Source organism: Toxotes jaculatrix, chromosome 9, assembly GCF_017976425.1.
Source record: "Toxotes jaculatrix isolate fToxJac2 chromosome 9, fToxJac2.pri, whole genome shotgun sequence".
Classification (NCBI taxonomy): Eukaryota; Metazoa; Chordata; class Actinopteri; family Toxotidae; genus Toxotes; species Toxotes jaculatrix.
Genome location: NC_054402.1, coordinates 9,666,195 through 9,671,804, shown reverse-complemented (window position 1 = coordinate 9,671,804; position 5,610 = coordinate 9,666,195).

Genomic DNA, 5,610 nt, shown 5'->3' with positions numbered 1-5,610 from the left:
GTGTGTGTGTGTGTGTGTGTGTGTGTGTGTGTGTGTGTGTGTGTGGGAACACACCTGAGCTAAACTAAAGAGTCCACCTGACTTAACTGACCTTTCTTTTAAGGTCCATCCAGTGTGAATGCTGCTTCTCTAGCAATCATATCAGGAGAGCAAGAGAGCACAGCATTTTAGATGGGTTACAAATGTCATCGAAAACTTTTCAAGGTTACTGTGATTATGTGTTTTTTACAGTAGCTTTACAGTCTGTCCAGTAGCAGAAACAAGCTGTGAACACAGTACTGACATGTAATCACAACACTGACATAACATGGTGTTAGCAAACAGTTACCTGTTTACACAGTCAGCAGATAAGGAGAAACATTAGAATTCATTTGAAGTAGTGTTTCCCGCTTCCTGGCAAAAATCCAGTATTCGCTCTCCTTGTCTGTTTTGATCTCCTCTTACTCTCAAGGGAAATATCTGACTCTTTAGCAGATGCATGCTCCACTGTGTTTGCTGGCTTGGTGCTAACTTTGCCTGCTGTTTGGTGATGGACAGGTGGCGTATAGGTATAGGTAGCGTGAAAATTGCTGCCTTCTGCAGCTGGCAACAAAACTGATAAGAACGCTGAGCATGAACCATTAAACCAAAACAGTGAGCTGAAAGATGCTAAAATGCTCCGTAAAAGTTGACGTGAACTGCAGAGTTGGGTGATTATTCTCTGTGGGTTTTTCACCTCCAGCGACCCTTATAGCACATGCTGTGATCCATTGTTGATGTAAAAAAATACTGAATATAGAAGGTTTAAGTAAACTGTTTCTTTCCATTATTACAAAGCAGTCCTGTGAAAACTAATGACAAGAGGGATATCAGATCTCTTGTAGAATAAACACACTCCTCACCCCACGAAATAAGACTCATAATAGTTTTCATTCTGTCACACAGTGTACGTGTATTTTCAACCATCTTTCAAATGCCACATTCTCTGGAAGATTAACATTACCCTAGAAGGCCCAAGTTAAAATATGTGATATCATAAATATTATGCTTTGATTCCAAATATCCGAGATTAACAAATGTCACCACAGACATGAGCCCTGCTGCACTGCTGCTCACAACTACAAACGCAACACTGACATTTTTGAAAGCTGACGCACTGTGATCGCACTGTGCTTGGTACCAAGTTTGTTAGCAAGTGAGCCATGAAGTGTCATTACAGCAAGAGTCCCCACGGGGAAAGAGTCAGCCAGGCTATCAGACACACTATTACTGAAACTGTGGCTAAATGTTTCGTTCTCCCAGTTCAGGCCAGTGGTAATGGGTGTTTAGGCAGGAAACACAGAGCAAGCATGAGAAAATACAGGCTCCTGAGAGTTTCCATGTGGGTAAATTCAACTCATCTCACCTCTGTGGATGTTCAGCTAAAACATATGAGGAAGAATGGAAGGGAGAGGAAGAGAAACATAAAAGAGGAATTGCAAAAGGGAGCAGAATGGTGGAATGATGCAGAGTGACAGAAAAAGAGAGGCAGAAGAAGAATTAATTATTTTCCAGCCTAGTCTGCTGGACGTCTGATAAGAGAGATCAATACCGGCGGAGATGCTCATCAGAATCGCGCGTGTGTTGTGTGTGGTGGACTTCTTATGGGCATGTGATGAGCCTGGAATTGGATGAAGAAAAAAAAAAGTTAGTGAATTTAATATAAAAACTATACATGCACTGAACGCAAAGGCAGACAAAGAAAACAAAGAGATGAATGAGAGAACAGAAACATACAAGGAGAACAAAGGCGATAAAATGGGGTGCATGCGCTGGAGCTTGAGAGATATGCAGGATTTGTAACAGCAAAGAGGGCAAAAAAAATTCTCACAAATCCACTAAATGTCAAATTAGATTTTCCTAATGAGACAGATGCACGCTGGTCTACGTATGCTAATGAAGCTTAGGGTCTGATTTTCATCGCTCAGTGTTGCTGCAGAGACCCGGTTCAGCCACAGTTAATGAGAATGACACAAGCAGGAAACACTGTTAGCCGTCCCGACTCTGATAGTGATTGGGTTGTCAGAGGAGCCAGCGAAGCGGGATGTAAAGTAATACAGGTCAGAGCCTGAGACAAATAGAATTTCCCTTCTGTGCTTTACACTTGTCATTATGATTACATCTGGGACATGAGGAGAGGTGTTATTATGTCCAATCAGTTTAGAGACTTTCGGCAATGGGACTAAATCCACTGGTGCAGCTGGGAAACAACAGGACCCAATGGGCTTATTAAAGTTTAGAATGTGTTCTGATGTATTTCAGCTGTATCTCTCAAGTAATGACCTGTTTTAAAGTGTCTGCAATAATGTCACGCATCTCAGTACATTCTTTTTTTTTTTTTTTTAAACACACTTGAGGCTAAATGAAGTGGTGGTTAGGATGTTTTGGACTGGAAGGCAGTGATCCATAAGCTACACTGAGTGAAGGGAATAGGAGCTGCAGAGGGTAATTTAAACTTTATCCTTATCTAACTTCACACCTGGAAGCATGTGCAGGGCAACTCTGCTACCTCAGACACGGATTGGTTCTGACGGGGAACACCTGACTCACCAAAATCTGTGACAGTGCGAGCAGAGTAAATGGAAGTCAGGCAAGATTTATCCATAAATAATGTCCAGCAAACAGAACTGTTATGGCGTTGTTGTTGTTGCTTTTGTTTTTGTTTTTTGGGTTGTTTGTTTTTGTTTTTTCATTTTGATAAAGATGACATTGGTTTTGTATTTTCCTTCATTACCAGAATAATGGTAAATGCTAAAATATAATGTAACAGCACAAATACAGGAAAGAGTCAACAAACTCTCTCATCAGCTAACATCACTTACTATAACACCAGCCACTATTGGCTACTTTTCTTGCTTTATGAAACTATTTGATCAGTTATTGAAGGTATACTTGTCTCTCCTTGTGTGTGGTTTAACTTATCTTTTCACTGGTCATTTCAGCCTCTGCTTGAGTATGAAATTTGTATTTTTACTTGTTGTGACCTTCAAACAACCTTTGCTTTCAAAATAAGCTGCTGACGATATACCAAGGTTGACTGATCTTCTTCTGTATGACTTCATTCTTTTAGTCACCTGTCTACCAGGTGTGCATGACACAATATTCAATAAAGACAACAGGAACAGTAAGAAATAAGCACATGAACGCAACAGGAAGAACTGAGAGAACACAATTTTAAACTGACAACTAAAATCAACTAAACATATTTTTAATAAAATCTTTTTTGTTTATTAGTCTGTGCCATCTCCATTGTGCCACACAGGTTCATTCAAAGGCAGAATCACAACAAAACGTGTAAATGTAGTGAAAATATTAACACCATAGAGCAGCTCCTCTGACAGGTTCAGGTTCACTGATCTCGCAAATGTTGGAGCTCAATACATTTAAATTAACCTTACAGTTTGCGTCCAGCCGTGTCCAATATGTCTCTGTCCCTGTCAGCCTCCAGCGCAGAAAATGGAGGTCAGAGCCAAATAGGATAAGGTCCTTGGCAAGAAATGTAATGGCAGGAGCAGAGAGCATTTTCTAACTCCACTCACACTGCCTTGAGACTTTGAATATAACATCTTTGCTTTTCATTTAACTTCTGTCTTGTAAGACAACACAGAGGGAAGTTTGGCATAGATACAAGAGAGGACAGAATAAGCAGATGCACTCTAAACATCACATGTCAAACTTGCTCGTCAGCTATGTTTTAGGAATGAGTTTGCTCAGTCAAACTGCCTGAAGAATTCTGTTTTGGCTGAAGCCAGTGCCAGCACTGCTGCACACTTGCTGTGTTTGCACTGCACAGAAAGAATAAGTCACAAGAGGCATATTCCATCACTTTCTGTGTTTTGGCAGATCCACAGTGTTAAATATCTTGAACTGATTATGTACCTACAATGAGTTGCCATGCTGCAAGTTTCCAAAACAGAGATACTGAAGTAAGCCTTTACGGCAACTTAAATATCCACAATTACTGCAGAAACTGGTGTGGAATAAGTATAATTGTGGCTAAATGTGCTCAAATGTTCATCCATTTTTGCTTCATTTCCTTTATAAATATTTTCTCATTTACCATTCAGATGCAAATACGTCTAATTGGAAACGTGTTGGCTGGTGCTTCTATTTAATAGCTGTCCATTAAAGTCCATTACATTTCACATGCAAACATATGAAATGATGTGTCATAGAGTGAGCGTCTACTGAGTTGCAGCAGCTGTCACTGGTTGAACTGATTTAATTTCACATGAATTACTCTCAGTTTTTTTCTTTATAGGAGAATATCCAGTGTATTATCCACCTTGTAGGAACCAGGAAATGTTACAGTAGCAGTTTTACAGAGTTTATATGTAACTGCTGCTCTCTGAAAATGGCTAAAAGACTGTCTATGTTGTGCTGCATTTTGAAAGTAATAATTAAATATCTACTAATGAAACTGCCCAAATTTCCCCCCAAATTAGCACCAAATTACAAATCTTTTCTAGGAACCTTTATGTTACACATCCATTTCTCTTATGAAATTAATGCACGTAATTTGATTATGTGCTTCCTGTGACAAGTTTCATGGCTACACAAAAACACCACCAAACTACGCCTCACCTAATTTCCTCTGATGGACCACAATGTACATCTACCAACTTTATGCTAGACATTTATTCCCTGTCTTATTAATAAGTTCCATTAGATTATTGCTACAGTCTTGGCTCACTCCACTTTCCACCATTTTTAAGATGTTTGGCATCACAGCATAATTAACTTCACCTTTGGCTCTCTCACTCCACGGCCGGATCCCTTCACCGTTCTCCACCATCCTCTCTCTGTCTGCTGTTCCTGCCAGTGTCTCCTTTGTCCTTGACAGCTGTCTGTCTCAGCCTCTACGGAGACACAAAATGGCCATCTTGATGTACAAAACGGGAATGTATTGTTTTTATTATTCTGCCCTGTCTAACCCTCTCCTTTCTGTTTTAATCAGTGTCTTAACTGGCTCCTGACTGTTTGTGATTGACAGTAATTGTGGAAGAATATTTCATGAAAAATGTGAATCCATAACCATGATATGTCTCTGTGGGCTATTATAGCTTTACCCACTTCTGATTTAAACGATAATATGATTGGGTTTTTTTTCACTGCCCTGCAGTATCACTCCCAAAACATCTTGAAATCACTATTCTCGCTGTGATTTGTGGCCTAATAATTCATATTTCCCTTGAAATTTCAAAATGAAACAGCAGTGATGTTATTAATACACCTTCAGGAAATGTAAAATATGTGCGTCACAGGCCTCATATGATTGTCTTGAACAAATCTACACAACCTAATTTTAAAATGTTCCCCTGAAATCCAAAATACGAGTGGTGCGCTTAGATAATTATCTTTAATAAACAGGACTCAGCCTGGCTACATAGGTAGGTTTTCATATTTCTATACCATAGCCCGCTGTTGCTGGCAGGTCAGACCTGATAAGGGTCCAGTGGGAGGAGGGAGGAACAGAAAGAGCGCGTTTGGAGACGGGAAGCTGCTCAGTGGTTCTGTGTGGTGCGCACCTCCCCTCTCTCCATACGCAAAGAGCCTCCTCTCTCTTTACGGAGCCTGCTTGCAATTCCTGCT